Source organism: Atheta coriaria, unplaced genomic scaffold, assembly GCF_025399875.1.
Source record: "Atheta coriaria isolate IRGN ID8LTWV9N9 unplaced genomic scaffold, Caltech_Dcor_3.1 hic_scaffold_2_pilon, whole genome shotgun sequence".
NCBI lineage: Eukaryota > Metazoa > Arthropoda > Insecta > Coleoptera > Staphylinidae > Dalotia > Dalotia coriaria.
In genome coordinates this window covers 3,651,438-3,668,241 of record NW_027045444.1, presented here as the reverse complement: position 1 = coordinate 3,668,241, position 16,804 = coordinate 3,651,438, and the positions used below count along the sequence as shown (strand labels likewise).

At 39.7% G+C, this 16,804-nt stretch overlaps 2 long non-coding RNA genes across 3 annotated transcripts; one reads left to right on the top strand and one right to left on the bottom strand.

The window, feature by feature from the left end:
• The first annotated feature begins 344 nt into the window (after window positions 1–344).
• LOC135802550 (uncharacterized) lies at window positions 345–11,707 on the top strand. Its single transcript, XR_010550585.1, has 4 exons — window positions 345–673; window positions 809–846; window positions 4,120–4,158; window positions 11,385–11,707. It is a non-coding gene; the product is annotated as an uncharacterized lncRNA (long non-coding RNA).
• On the bottom strand, window positions 11,708–16,466 carry LOC135802554 (uncharacterized). 2 transcript variants are annotated; one of them, XR_010550586.1, is made up of 4 exons: window positions 16,248–16,466; window positions 13,933–14,032; window positions 13,668–13,770; window positions 11,708–13,500 (listed from the first exon to the last, which is right to left on the bottom strand). It is a non-coding gene; the product is annotated as an uncharacterized lncRNA (long non-coding RNA). The 2 variants fall into 2 exon arrangements; XR_010550587.1 differs by lacking the exon at window positions 16,248–16,466 and adding an exon at window positions 15,607–16,012.
• Between the last annotated feature and the right edge of the window lie 338 nt (window positions 16,467–16,804).

The window sequence follows — 16,804 nt, the reverse complement described above, 5'->3', positions numbered from 1 at the left end:
AACTGAGAAATATTTGCATTAAAAATTCAAAATTTGATTTATTATTTTGAAAAAGTGCATCACAGCGCCATCTATATTTGAAGTTTTGTGTTAGGTGTCAAAATTGCTATTCATTTATACAGGGTGGTGCATGCACAATTTTGTGTACGTGTGACACACGGACGCAGCCATTTAAGTGCGTGACATTTCACTGACTCATAGACAATCACTCACTGCCTCATATGCACGCCACACTTGTTGCAACACTTTGTAGTTTCTTGAGGTACTGTAAAGCACCCTCAGAGGGCGCACCGATGCATGTTTTAACTGAAAATGTTCCTGCGAGTGAAATTCGGCTTGCAGTTGCTGTGTGGCCGGCAAGCAATTCTTACTTCGTGCGATAAGTAATAATACTCATTAGAGTATTCGCGTTTCTCGTTGGAAATTCGGTATATCGGGTTAGATTTGATTGAATTTAGTGTTAATTGTCGTGTTTGGCCATTTGCTAAATATTTATCGCGTGTGTATTCTTCGGAATTCAGTATTTCGTGTGTTCCATTGCATTTTCGCGTGGGTTCGTGATCCGTTGCCGTCGGACGCCGGTCGGCCATGTTGTGTGATTGCAAATAATATTTTGGACTTGTGCGAACCATTTGTGTCTTCAGCGGAATTCGATGGGCGACTGTTCTACCTGGTAAATATTAGCATTCAAATAATTATGGTGAATAAGACTATATTTAAAGCATTCTTTGGGTTCCGCCGGAACTCAGATTCATTTCAATATTATCCGAAATTGTGTAACTAATGTTTTGTTTCTTGTTTATTTCAGTATCTTCTCGCATTTGATTTACGGTGTTCGATACACTGGTAAGTAATATTTTTCATCACTTGCCTGTTTTATTGTTTTCCTGCAATTAGAAAAAGAATATCTTAAACTCCTTTTTGCGAATATTTCGTGCAAGCATTCCACAGAAAACTCTAAAATGGTAATTCAAACCTTTTTATTGTAGATATTTCAATAAAACGCCGCTCTGCACACTTATTATAGTAAAATTTTACTCTTTGACTTTTAGTTTTTCTGCAACTATATCAAATGTGAACTCACATTTTCCACAAAAAAATTAAATTTGGAAATTTAAAGTTTTTAGTTCGGAAGTTGCAATAGAAGGTCCCTCTGAGCATTTTATTTTAGTGAAATTTTACTCTAGGAGTCATAGTTTTCCCACAGTTTGACCAAATGTGAACCCACATTTTCCACAAAAAAATTAAATTTGGTAATTTAAAGTTTTTATTTTGGAAGTTGCAATAGAAGGTCCCACTGAGCATTTTATTTTAGTAAAATTTTACTCTTGGACTCATAGTTTTCCCACAGTTTGACCAAATGTGAACTCACATTTTCCACAAAAAAATTAAATTTGGAAATTTAAAGTTTTTATTTCGGAAGTTGCAATAGAAGGTCCCCCTGAGCATTTTATTTTAGTAAAATTTTACTCTTGGACTTATAGTTTTCCCGCAATTTGATCAAATATTAACTCACATTTTCCACTGAAAATTTAAGTTTGGAAATTTAAAGTTTTTATTTTGGAAGTTGCAATAGAAGGTCCCACTGAGCATTTTATTTTAGTAAAATTTTACTCTTGGACTCATAGTTTTCCCACAGTTTGACCAAATGTGAACTCACATTTTCCTCGGAAAAATTAAATTTGGAAATTTAAAGTTTTTATTTCGGAAGTTGCTATAGAAGGTCCCACTGAGCATTTTATTTTAGTATAATTTTACTCTAGGACTTTTAGCTTTCCCGCAATTTGATCAAATATGAACTCACATTTTCCACTGAAAAATTAAATTTGGAAATTTGAAGTTTTTATTATGGAAGTTGCTATAGAAGGTCCTACTGAGCATTTTATTTTAGTATAATTTTACTCTAGGACTCATAGTTTTCCCACAGTTCGACCAAGTGTGAACTCACGTTTTCCACAAAAAAACTAAATTTGGAAATTTATACTTTTTAGTTTGGAAAGTACAATAGAAGGTCCCCCTGAGCATTTTATTTTAGTAAAATTTTAATCTAGGACTTATAGTTTTCCCGCAGTTTGAGGAAATGTGAACTCACATTTTCCACAGAAAAATTAAATTTGGAAATTTAAAGTTTTTATTTCGGAAGTTATTATAGAAGGTCCCCCTGAGCATTTTATTTTAGTGAAATTTTACTCTAGGAGTCATAGTTTTCCCACAGTTTGACCAAATGTGAACTCACATTTTCACAGAAAAAATAAATTTGGAAATTTAAATTTTTTACTGCGGAAGTTGCAATAGAAGGTCCCCCTGAGCATTTTATTTTAGTAAAATTTTTCTCTAGGACTCATAGTTATCTTGCAATTTGATCAAATGTGAAAGTTTTTTTCCACAGAAACATTAAAGTTGAAAATTTATAATTTTTCGATTGAAGTTGCAACAAAACGTTTTGCTTAGCCTTCTATTCTTCTATTTTAGTAAAAATCGTCTTTAGATTTCACGTTTTTTTAGAAAATTGCAATAAATAGTGGGAATTGTTTAATACTGAAATATAGGTAAATCGAAATATGGTGGAAACAATACATCTTCGAATTAAATATCACTTAAATATTTAATGTAAAATCAGTCAATCTTTTAGCATAAGTAATTATAACTTCATGATTTCAAATTTATTCTTATATTAATTTCATTAATTCGGGAACTAGTTTCTGTAGCATTCATAGATGGCACTAGGATGCAACAAAAATCATAAAATCGAGTTATACGGCATATTTTTATATTTATTGATAATCGTGGGCACTAGACTAGTTTTGTATACAATGCTGTTATCTGCGTTTGTGTATAAACAACATTTTTATCGCATGTGTCCCGCGCACCGTCTCCTCACGGCGCATCAACTTGCTGCATGCAGCATATTCTAGTTTAGTTTAGATCGCAGGTAACATGCCTATTGCAATTCGCGCGCATGGTCGCGTGTCATCGACGCGCCGGCTTTACACGTTCGGGCAGCAGGTAGTCTTATCTGGGATTGTTGCGATCGTGTTTGCTTGGCTGAGGTACCGCATGTAGTATTTCAATACTTTGCCTTATAGAGAATATCTCATATATTAATAATTTAAAATCCGTTCCTTTCTACCGATTTTAGTTTACGAGATTGATGCAGGAAATCTGACAATGTTTCATCATAAGAAATTAGAATTTCACAAATTAAATTTTAATATTTTATTAGTTTTAATAATCATAAGCCGGACTACTATTTGCATCATTCAGAGATGTCACTAGCAGGAACTAAAAATTATAAAATAGAATTGTTTTGTTTATTTCTATTTTTATCAGCAAACGTGAATATTCGGCACGAGAATTGTATTTGTTTTGAACACAATTCACTCTTTCTTATCGCTTAGTCGCCGCGCGGAAAGCAGCGCATGAGATTTCACAGTGTCGTCGTTGCAATCCCCTCACGCCTCATGCAGCATATTCGAGTTTAGTTTAGATCCCATGTATTGTGCCTATTGCGATTCATGCACAATGTCTTGTGTCATCGACGCACCGGCTTTGCGCATCTATTGCAAGTCGTGCACAAGGTCGCGTGCCATTGCGCAATATGGCTTTGCGCATCTATTGCTTTTACCTGCGGGGTTCGTGCAACAAGCACATACGAGTAGTCTTATCGTGAAATGCCGCGTCGTTGCTTGCTCGGCTTCAACCTGTGCTATCGCAGCCAGTTTCGTATCGGTCTCGAGTTTGTCGTTGAGACGCGTTTCTGCCAATTTCAACTGGCGACAATAGTAACCTGTTAATATTTATTTGCGCGTTTAATATCCATAAATGGTTTCTTGTTCGCGTTTGATATTTATATTCCATTTACAAGAATTACAAGAATGCTACGATTTTATTGTCGGTTATTGTGTGACGTTGTCGGTCGCTGGATAAATCGACAACATATTGCTGCGATGTTGCTTCCCGTCATTAGCAGGGCACTTCGTGCTTGAGTAAGTTACATTTATCTGACCTGACCATTGCGATAGTCAGCACAGAATGTTTGTTTTCTCCGATGTGTGAATATAATATTATTATATTGTATGCAATGATTTTATATTAACTTATGTTTTCTTTTAATTACAGTGCTTGCCGTACCCGTACAATCCGATGAGCGCTGAATTGGTAAGTTTATCATTAAATTATATTATTACATCACATGTTTTATTACCTCATACCTGCGTGTTGCAATAGCCCGCGAATTAAAGGTGCCATGTTAATTGTACTTGCAGGTAATATAGAAATTGAAGGGAACGAAAATGTTTGTACTTTTTCATGCATTTTTCAAACCACGCGGTTGAAAACAGGTCATATCTCGGGAACCCTTCGTGATATTTTCGTGTTCGCCCCCACATGATAGGAAGGGTAAATCGCGCCCGGTACAAATTCGGTCGTAACTGCCTCCAAAATGGCCGCCAAAAGTTTTGCCCTTTTTGCATTTTTCAAAACACGCGGTGAGCAGGCCATATGCTGCGCGAACCACTTCGTGATATTTTCGTGTTTCTATGTTTTATTATAGAAAAAGTGCGTAGATGCACCCTGATCCCAAACTCGATTAACTGCCTCAAAAGCCGGCGCCGGGTGCGCACGCGCTGCGGTATTTTGATGAGCTCAGAACTATATCGAGGGAACCCCTTCATTTCGGGTTCGCTATGTTTGCGTATAGAAAAAGGAAGTTACATCTTAGATGCACCCCGGGCCGCGAAATTCAGTCACTACTCAAAATGGCGCCGGGGAGTTTTGCTTCGCTTTTTGGGCTTTTCAAAACACGCGATTGGAAACAGGCCATATCTCGGGCGCTCGTGATATTTCCGTTCGCCACATTTTATGATGGGAAAAGCGTTAACGTCTTTGAGACGTCGCGCACCCGATCCCCCGCAGTGGGTCATAACTGCTCAAAACAAAAGTTTGCCCTTTTCTTGCGTACCACGCGATTGACAGGCCAGGAACCCTTCGTGATATTCGCCAGCCGCGAAAAAGAGTGCATCTTTAAAGATGCACCGCGGATCCCCGGCTCGGTAAGTAACTGCCTCAAAATGGCCGCCAAAATTTGCCCACGCATTTTTCAAAAGCACGCGGTGGAAAAACAGGCCATATCTGGGAACCCTTCAGTCGCTTTCGTTCGCCACATTTTATGACCGGAAAAGCGATGCGCTGGAACCCGGAACCTCCGCGAAACTCGGTCGTAACTGCCTCAAAAATATTGCAAAAGTTTGCCCTTTGTTGCATTTTCAAAACGCGATTGGAAAACGAAGACCTCTCTCGGGAACCCTTCATTGATATTTTCGTGTTCGCCCCATTTTATGATAGGAAAAAGTGCATCTTTAAGGTACCCCTCCGCGGCTCGGTCGTAACTGCCTCAAAAGCCGCCAAAAGTTTTGCTGACATTTTCCGCGGGGAAAACAGGCCGCTTCGTGATGTGCATTACCGCCATGACGCATGATAGGAAAAGAGTGCCAAGACGCACCCTAGAACCCCGCGGTCGGTCGCGCTGCTCGGTAGCCGCTAAAAAGTTTTGCCCGCGCACTGCTTGCATTTTTTTCGCCGCGCGGTGGAAAACAGGCCATATACTGGGGCCTTCGTGATAACAGGTGTTCGCCACATTTTATGATAGGAAAGCGTGCATCAGCGCAGGAGCGCACCCGGAATCCCGCGAAACTCGGTCGTAACTGCTTATAAAAGCCAAAATTTGCCCTTTTTGTTGCATTTTTAAAAGCTTGCGATTGAAGAAGCCAGGCCATATCAATTCATTGTTGATATTTTTTCGTTCGCCATATTTATATGATGAAAAAGAAATTGCATCAGGGCGCACCCTAGGGGCTTTTACGCAGTAGGTCGCAACTGCCTCAAAATGGCCGCAAAATTTCGCGCTTTTCGCATTTTCAAAACGCGGTGGAAAAGCAGGCCACTCGGGAACCCTTCGTGACCATTTTCGTGTTCGCCACACATTTTATATGATAGGAAAAGCGTGCATCTTAGATGCGCGATTACGAAGTCGGTCGCCAACTGCCTCAAGCCGCGCCAAAAGGTTTGCGCCCTTTTCTTTGCATTTTCCAGAAACGCGCGGTGAAAGCAGGCCATATCTCGGGAACGCCGATATTTCGTTAGATTTCTTATGTTTTATTATAGAAAGAGTGCGTAACATGCCACCGCGGAGTTACTCGGTCGTAACTGCCTCAAAATGGCCGCTGAAATTTGCCCTGTTGCATTTTTTTCTGCGGCTGCCGCGGTGAGGAAAAACAGGCCATATCTCCGAGAACCGCTTCCGTGATATTTTCGTGTTCGCCATTTTTATGATGAGATGCTTAAAGGAACGCACGGAACCTCCAGAAAACTCGGTCGCAACGCACTCAAAAATGGCCGCCGGATTTTGCCCGCGCATTTGCATTTTTTCCGCGATGAGCCCTCGAAGACCCTTCATTGATATTTCGTGTTCGCCGCATATTTTATGATAGGAAAAACATCTTTAGACGCATGCCGACGAACTTTGCGAAATAGCCGCCAAAAGTTTGCCCTGTACGTGCAAAAACACGCGGTGAAAGCAGGCCATCTCGGGAACCCTTCGATATTTTCGTGTACATGATAAAAAGGTACATGCGACCCCGCGAAATTTGCGATTCGCCAACACGCGCCAAAATGGCCAAATTTTACCTTTGTTGCATTTTCAAAACGCGTTGGGAAAACAGGCCATATCTGAGGCCAGCACAGGTGTTCGCCATGACGCTGATGAAGTTGCATCTTTAAGACGCACCTAAATTGCGAAATTCGACAACTGCCAAAATGAGCGCCGCCAAAATTCCTTTGTTTCAAACACGCGGTGGAAAACGGGGCACTATCGCCAGGGAACAGCGATATTTTCGTTCGCCACATGATAGGAAGAGTGCATCTTAAGACGCTAGAACCCCGTTCGTTCTTTGCCTCCAAAATGACGCCAAAAAGTTTGCCTGTTTTGCATTTTTCAAACACGCGGTTGGAAGCTGCCAGGGCGCATCTCGGGAACCCTTCATTGATATTTTGCGTTGTTCGCCACATTTTATGATGAAAAAGGTGCGTAACAGAAGCCTAGAACCGCGAATGCGGTCGCTGCGTGGCCGCCAAAATTTTGCCCTTTTGTTTGCGTGCCATATGAACCCTTCATTGATATTTTCGTGTTCGCCACATTTATGATGATAGGGGTCTCTTTAAACGCAGAGACCTGCGTCGGTCATAACACTGCCTCAAAAATGGCTGCCAAGTTTTTGCCCGCTTTTCTTGCATTTTTCAAAACACGTGGTGGAAGAAGCGGGCATATCTCGGGAACCTTCGTGATGGTAACCGTTCGCCACATTTTACATGTTGATAGGAAAGAGTGCATCTTTAAAACGTTGGTCGTTAGCCGCTTTCAAAATGGCCGCCAAAGTTTACCGCCCGCTTTTCTTGCATTTTCAACACGGTGAGAAAAGCAGGCCATATCTCCGAGACCCGCTTCGTGGAAAATATTTTCGTGTTCGCCACATTTTTATGATGAAGGCCATCTTTAAGAAGCTTTTAGAACCCCCGCGAAATTGGGTGCGCCAACTGCCTCAAAATGGCCGCCAAAGTTACGCACTTGTTTGCATTTTTAAACACGCGGTGGAAAAACAGCAGGCCATATCTCGAGAACCCTTCGTGATATTTTCGTGTTCGCCATATTTTTTATGATGAAAAAGAGTGCATGGCGAACGCACCCGACTAGGTCATAACTGCCTCAAAATGGCCGCCAAAATTTGCCCACTTTTGTTGCGTGCAAAACGCGATTGAAAACGGGCCATATCTCGAGATTCGTGCTTTCGTGTTCGCGCGGCACATGATAGGAAAGAGTGCATCAAGCACCCTAGAACTATTCTGGTCGCACTCAAATGGCCGCCAAAGTTTGCCCTTTTCTTGCATTTTCAAAACGCATTGGTGGAAAGCAGGCCATATCTCGGGAACGCTTCGTGATATTTTCGTGTTCGCCACACACATTTTATGACAGGAAAAGTGCATCAGACACCCTAGAACCCACGCGGAAGCCGGTCGCGGCGCACAAATGGCCAAAGTTTGCCCTTTTTCTTGCATTTTTCAAAAACGTGGTGAAGCAGGCAAGGGAGCCCTTCGTTGATATTTTCGTTCGCCACATTTATGATGGAAAAGTGCATCTTTTGAAAACACTGGGGCTTCGCAATGGGTCGCCAACTGCCTCAAAACGCATTTTTTTGCAAAACGTGGTGAAACAGGCCATATCTCGAGAACCTTCATTGATATTTTCGTTCGCCACGGTATGATAGGGAAAAGTGCATCGCGTCGCCGTACGAAATTCGGTCATAACTGCCTCAAAATGGCCGCCAAAGTACCCCTTTTGTTTGCATTTTCAAAACACGGAAAAGCAGGCCTTATCTCGGAGCTTGCTAGATATTTTTCGCCACATTTTATGATAGGAAAAGTGCATCTTTAGAAGCACCCTAAGGGGCTTGCATTCCGGTACAACCTCAAAATGGCCGCCAAAAGTTTACGCCCTTTTCTTGCATTTTTCAACACGTGGTGGAAAACAGGCCATATCCGAGGAACCCATTGATATTTTCGTGTTCGCCATTTTATGATACCAGGAAAGGTTTGCGTAGACGCCTAGAACCACTGGCAATTAGGGGCCATAACACTCAAATGGCCGCCAAAGTACCGCCCTTTTCTTGCGTTACATTTTTCAAGCACGCGATTGTGAAGAAGCAGGCCATATCTCGGGAACCCTTCATTGATCACTGGAATTTCTGCGCGCATATTTTATGAATGAAAAGGTGCGTCTTTGAGGGCACCTAAGACCCACGAAATTTCGGTCATAACTTCTGCCTCAAATAGCCATAAAAATTTACCCCTTTTGCATTTTCCGAAACGCGCGATTGGAAGGAAGGCAGGCCATATCTCGGGAACCCTTCGTGATGTATTTTCATTCGCCATATATTTTATGATAGAAAAAGTGCATGCTTTAAGGCGCACCCTAGAACCCCGCGAGATACAGCACGCAAATGACGCCAATTTTGTTTGCGGCTTACGCGGTGGAAGAAGCAGGCTTTTGCTCGGGAGCCCTTCGATATTTTCGTGTTCGCGTATGAACCATAGGAAAAGGAAGTTACTCTTTAAGACGCACCTTTTCCAGAACCGCGAAATTCGGTCATAACTGCCTCAAATGGCCGCCAAAGTTTTGCCACTGGCATTTTCAAAACACGTGAACGAGGCCATATCTCGGGGAACCCGCTTCGTGATATTTTCGTTCGCCACATTTTATGATAGGAAAAGAGGTGCATCTTTAAGAGCACCTAGAACCCCAAATTGAGTCATAACTGCCTGCTTGAGTTTTCTTTAAAATTTTCAAAACACGTGTGGTGAAACAGGCCATATCTCGGGAACCCTTCGTGATATTTTTCGTGTTCGCCACATTTTATGATAGGGAAAAAGAGTTAAGACGCCCGAACCCCAGCATTCCGATTATAACGCGCATAAAATGGCCGCCAAGTACGCGCTTTGTTTGCATTTTTCAAACAGGCCATATCAGGAACGCACAAAGTGGTCGGCGCGCATTAGTTTCGCCACATTTTGCTATGATCGGAAGGTAAAATACTTTAAGACGCACCCACTGGGGCCGCGAAATCGGTCTGCTTTAAAATGAGAGCGCAAAGTTTGCTGCTTTGCGCGCGGTGGAAGCAGGCCACCTCGGGAACGCTAAATATTTTTATTGATTTCGCAATGTTTTTATGATGAAAAGTGCATCTTGGAGCGCACCCTAGACGAAATTCGGTCTAACGCAAAATATTGCCAAAAGTTGCCGCACAACTTGCATTTTCAAAACACGCGGTGAAGCAGGCCGCCGCTCGAACCCTTCATTGACTCGTGTTCGCTTATAACGGAAAGAATGCATGCGGGGCAGAACCCCGCGAAATTTGGTCGTAACTGCCCAAAAATGGCCGCCAAAGTTTGCCCTTTTCTTGCATTTTTCACGGCACGCGGTGGAAAACAGGCCATATCGGGAACCCTTTGGTGGCGCTGGTGTTTCAGCATGTTTTATGATAGAAAAATTATGCTTTAGATCTCTGACTCCACCTAAAGCACTATTGACCCATATTTTGGGATTCATGATATTTTAAATGATCCGTGGCCTTGTTATGCACGTTTACGAGTACTTCTATCGTATATAGATCGGTGATTGTCGGGTTGTACGGTTTGGCCAACATGAGATTGTGCGTACTGGCATGAAATGTTTACGTGATTGAGGTACATTTTACAGTTAAACGTTTGATTTGCGCGCGCGGGTAAAACATGTTTTACTCAGATAAATGTGATTCAATCGTAAATTTAAGCAAATGTAACTCGGATTATTCTACGAGAAAGAAAATATATGTCGCGCTACTGTATTATTGGCATAATTTTTAATGCATATAATTTGTACTTTCTGCTGTGGCGCGTGGTCATATGATGTCAATAGACGCATAATGACAATACTTATATTATTTCATATTTTTATAACCCATTTGCATATATTTAGTACTGTCGCAAGTGGCCATATAGTTCCAATATGTCATGTGACAATACCTATGGCATGTCCGTAATTTGACTTTAGTTTAAAGCATGTGGATGGTGAAGAAGTTGCCTTTCGTGCGTGGAAGCGTGATAGATAGATATGTTTATATTGTGCTCGAGTAGGACAGATATAATCGCGTAGTGATGTTCGATTGTTTTTAATACGATTTTGCTCGCGAAGTTCCACTATCGCTTGTTTGTATATAAAGAAGTTTTCTAGCCGCATTTAATAGAATATTAGAAGGTAGTAATCATATTCTACAATTCGCAGAGCAGTTTTATTGCGTGTTTTGTTTCTGCCTTAGACTATCTCAACTTGTGCACCATGTTCTAATTGTCTAATTGTCGTCTAATTGTTTTTATGCTTCTATATTTGTTTGTTAAGGAAACTACAACGCGCGTAAATTCGTAAGTAGGGTATTTGGCATTTTTGTCCTTTGGGGCAAACCGCAAACAGGGTGCGCGTTGTTCAGAGATGTAGAATTAAATTCTCCGTGGGGTTCTATGCGTTGCAGGACTCACCTTGCACGCGAGTAGAGTCGAAAAAACGATATTTAAATGTTGTTTTCTCCCTCGTGTTAATATGTTGTAATTTTTTGGTTTTCAGAAGAACAGAATTAAATTCTGTAACGCGCGTAACCTCGTAAATTGTGTATTTATTTGGTATTTTTGTTCTTTGGGGCAAATAGATGTTTTCAGCGCGGAATTTTTATCACACCAATTAATTTGTTGTAAAATTGCCAACTTGAAAATATAAACTAACAATATCTTTTTTTATGTTTCAGATTTCAATTTTACAAGTCGAAACTTGCAAAATATCCATGAAAAATTCGTAATTTTTCATTCGGATTTTGGCGTGTCGGTCTTGTAGTCGAACAGCCGCAGGCGCTCCGAACTTATCGACGGACCACTTCGAGATCGCGTTCAATAAGACAGTTAACCACTTCGATTGCGTTAACGTAAGAAAGAATAATTGCCGGCCCCAACCTACAGCTGCGATGTCTCTGCGCTTCATCCCCGGGTTTCTTAGCCACATCAACAATATTCTTAGTGGGGACAGTCCTTGTGGTGGGGAAATAAGGATAATAAATAAATATTTTAAACAATATATTAAAAGACTTCTTTATTTATACCTATACATATTGTATTGCAACAGCAAGGCATGTTACTTGTACTGCCATAGCAATACCATACTACCTGTGTTGCCTATGCAACACAGTGTTACTAGTATTGCTATAGCAATACATGTTACAAGCTGTTGCAATACTGGTTCCTATACCTGCAGAGATAACACAATAGATATATCAACAAGTTACAACTATGGCACACCTAAACACAAGTCAACTGCAAGTCAATACGACTACTCTAAACAGATAACATGTTTACATTTCATATTTACGAGACACGGACAATACTATTTATACACAAACTAACACTATTTCTAGATACTACACAAAAGACATTTATTAGTTTACACACAACAACAAGAGACATTAAAACACACAACACAAGGTGCAAGCAAACATTAAAACACAAACAACTACTGTACAAAGCAGCTATTCTATACACATACATGAACAAATTAATACAAAACATCTACATATGACAACAAATTCTACATAGACAACAACAAATATAGCTACATATTAATACATAGGAAAAAAACACACGTCATATACACAATTAAACAAGATCTCAAGTTCTACATGGACAACACAAACTACACAAAAGATAAGAAACGCGGAAGACAGGAGGACACGCTAATAAACAATCTACCACTGCGCGCACAACATTTTCACACTTTAGGTTTAAATCCCATTGAACCACCGTATTTTCGAATTTACTAACCCTACGGACAATTTAATTCGATGTCTCTAGAGACCGCGCTAAAAATCTAACTGAACCCCTCAATTTTTAAATATTCATATGTTGCAGATGCAACTTCAGCAACAAACTAATATAACAATGCGAAGAATGTAATTCGTCATCTCTAGAGACCGCGTTGAAAATTCTGTCCCGCCCCATTCGCGAGCTACACCAAAAATACTAAAACAATTTCATACTTCCGGTGAAAATCCCACTGAACCACCCTATTTTCGAATTTACACATGTTGTAACACACTAATACAACACGGAAAATCTAATACGATATCTCTAGAGACCGCTGTGATAATTCAAAGGCGCTTTTCTCACGAGCAAGTGAAATTTTAAAACGCCCCTCTCGCGAGCAAAACCTAGGCAGCAGTGCGACAATTACCCAATACTTCCCATTACGCATTACTACTAACAAATAAAGCGCAGACAATAAATTGCATGATTTCAAGTAATAGCGATACAGAGACAACACTACCAGTTTTCAGTTCAAGTCGTGATGCGACTAAATTTGCATTACAATCTAAACTCTTAATAACTTTACAATCCGTCTTTATGAACTAATGAACTAATTGAAGCAAAAACTAATTACACAACTCTTGATCATCGTTATAAAGAGTTTACACTGCATGTTATTCCACTAGCATTCATCAAATTAATTGTTAAAGGTTCCTAAATATATACAATTCTAATTATAAGTGAACTTAAAGAATGCGTTCGTGGTTTAAAAGTGGGGAAGTTTTTTTCGTTCTCCCATGTGCGCATTAATTGAACTGGTTTAAAAAAATAATGTGTCTGTCATCTGTTCGATTTTAAAAAATGGGCGCAAAAAATAATGTCGCTAACACGCCAATCTTTAGCGGGCCGAGATATCCGTCGTAAGGCAGCTCCTCTTCTCCAAGGTCTCCACCCGCTGGTAGACTTCTCTGCCGTTGAAGTTGTAGTAAGTTGAATGATGTACGATTTGATCGAAGGGCAAAAAATCCTCGAGTGTATATTCCGATGCAGTATGTATCAACGCTCCAAGTACTAAAATTAAATAAAACTTATAATGATAACAGTGGTCAAATATAGAAATTTCATATTGGAACAAAAAAATATGTGATGCTAAGTTAAGGTCAAGTTAAGTATAAATAAAACTGACTTGACAAACAGAATTTACAATTACAGTAAAGGAATAAAAATTTGCACTATACCTTTTTCCGAGTGCAAGGGACAACTGAAAGATGGCATCCGTCACAGTTGGTAGCGATAAGAAAACGATTTTCGAGCGTATATTTCGCGCAAAGTTTCCAAATACTAAAAATAAATCACAATTAATCACAATAATATGTTCCAAATATGTTAAATTCAAAGCTTATATCAATATTCATTAATAAATAAATAAATAAAATAACAAACTATTTATTGAAAAAGAACAACAGTTGCAATAAAGAAAAATAATATAAATGTGCACTATACCTTTTTGATGGTGATGATGACAATTGATAACAATTACAATGCCGTCGATTAGAAAACGATCCTTGGGTAGGAATATATTTCGCGCAGAATTCTCCAAGAACTAAAATTAAATCATATTTAAATATAATCAGTGGCGGATTACGGCCTAGGCGCACTAGGCGCGCGCCTAGGGCCCCGGCTGCCTGAGGGGCCCCTGGCACTTATATGTCCCATATAGACATAGTAATTCCACAAATACTTCATCAGTTGGTTTTGACCTCAGCCTTTATGAATAACGTATTGGTTTTCACTTGGCGCCCAAAACGGCATTTCACACGTGTCCGCAAAGCAACCGTCACGGATATATAGCTGACTTAAAACTTTTATCTCCGATTTTACTTTAGGACAAACTCGTTTAAAATAAAATTTGGATAGTTTTCTGGCCACGAATTTTTGTGGACCTTTCTTTGAATATTACAGCAATACGCAACTGAAACGAAGTACACCGATTTGTTGTACTTCGTTCAGTTTACGTATTGCTATTCTAGTATAAGTTAAGTTCAGAATGCGTTCGTGGTTTTAAAAGTCAGGAATTTTTTGTGTCCTTCCCTGTGCACATTATTTGTACTGGTTTAAAAATAATGTGTGTCATCTGTTCGATTTTAAATAATAGGCGCAAATGTCGCTAACTTGCTCCAATCTTTAGCAGGCCAGGGTTTATCCGTCGTAGAACGGCTATACTCATCAAGGTCTGCACCCGCCAGTTGACTTCTCTGCCGTTGAAGTTGTGGTAAAGTTTGATGATGTGCGATCTGATTGAAGGGCGTACAATCCATCAGTGGTATATTCCAGTGCGAGTATGTATCAAAGCTCCAAATTACTAAAATTAAATATATAAATTAATCATAACGGTGGTCAAATATAAAAATTTGATATTGGAACAAAGAAAATATGTGATTTAAGTTAATGTCAAGGATTAGTATCGTCAAGAAACTGAATTGACAAACCTGATTTACAATTTCAGGGAAAATAATGAAAATTTACAGTAATACCTTTTCCAGTGTGCACGGCAACCTACTTAAAATGGCATACATCACAGCTGGTAGCGATAAAGGAGAGCGATCTTCGGGCGTATATTTCGCAATTCTTCCAGATACTAAAGTAAGTAATGATTAATCTGCAACAATGCTGCAAAAATTACACAATCACGGGAAAATGTGTTTATTTCAAGGGCAAATATCAATATTTAATATCAAAATGAAATAAATAAAACAACGACGACTATGCAAGTTAGCAGTTGCAATAAGGCAATAATGAAAGTAACCACTATACCTTTTGTGGAATGATGAAGCCCATGGCTGCTTCGTTACAACGTCACTGGTTATGAAAGTATGACGCCGTCGATAAGAAAACGATCCTTGTGGATATATTGCGCGCAGAATTCACCAAGAACTAAGATGCATCATATTTAAATATAATATCTCAGAACAAGGTAATACAGGTTTGAGATGGTTGATTCACCGCACGCAAATAGATAAGAATGTGCACAACAACAACAAATCTTATCTCTTGTCGTTCTAACATGGCGTGCACGCGTATTAATAAAAATTCTAGAACGATGCATTCGCGAATAGGTGAATTAAACACAACATTACAACTAAGGAAAATTAAGAAAAGTTGCACTTATACACTTACAATTCTTTCTTGACTTCCACACAATTCCTTAGGAACATTCACAAGGACAATATGGCGGTTGACCGTGGAACAAACATGCAACGACGCTAAGAACCGATGACGATTTATACACGAACAGATTTAAATATTCGACACCCGATTAATCATTAACAAAGCCCTAAACACGCCAAACACAAGTACTCGTAAATACAGGTGACCGATAAACGAAAATAAAACACTTATTGCATAAAATTTATGAACAAGACACGGGCCGCACGAAACGCGTCTAACACGATCAACAACCCGCACGAAACTACGAGTAAGCATTCCGCGCAATGGCTGATAAGACTGCGCACATCCCGTTACTCATGCGCACTATTTGCAAGAACGAAGACGCATGCAGGATGGCAAACTTAACGAAAAAACTTGTTTATACAAAAAACACTGACAAGTATCTAGCGTAGAGAACGAAAACAATTCTAGTTGTATGTTAATGTTATAAATTGTTGTTATAATTATTGTAATGTCAATTTACAATAATGCAATAGAAAAATTGTACTCTATTAAATTTCCACGGAAATTAGCAGGATGCATGGCCAGGACATTTTAGTAAATTTAAAAGTTATTTGCAACTCATGAACGTAATTTATTAAAATCTTTACCTTCTTTTAAATGGCTGCTGACGGCACTTCCTTCATGTACTTTACGTTATCACTGAACTAGGAAACAAAATACGATATTCGAAACAAAAATGACTCAAATATTCGCAAACATGGCTGAGGATAATGCGCCCGTAGCGACGCGTAGCACCTCGACCGAAACACGTCCTACCCGCACCGTGAACGGCACGCGACTGAACAGTACCGGCGCACAGCAGTCCGCGCTCGCTGAAAATACACCAAAATTCCCGAGGATCATATATATCACATTGATCGAGACAAGAGAATTTGTCTCACTCGCACTCAACAGTATACCATAAATCTATCTCTTTTCAATAAAAATAAGAGATCACATTGATCTATATGCACAAAAATCGCACCTGACACACACCAATCCCCAAAAACAACCGATATAAAAACATTCAAAACACAAACTTCGTATTAAATTATATAATAATTTGCACAGCATTCAAATATGTAAACTGGACTAAATAGTGTACATATGTTAGTTTTACAGTATATGTTCTGCGTACTTTGCGTATGTGTGAAGTGAATGCACG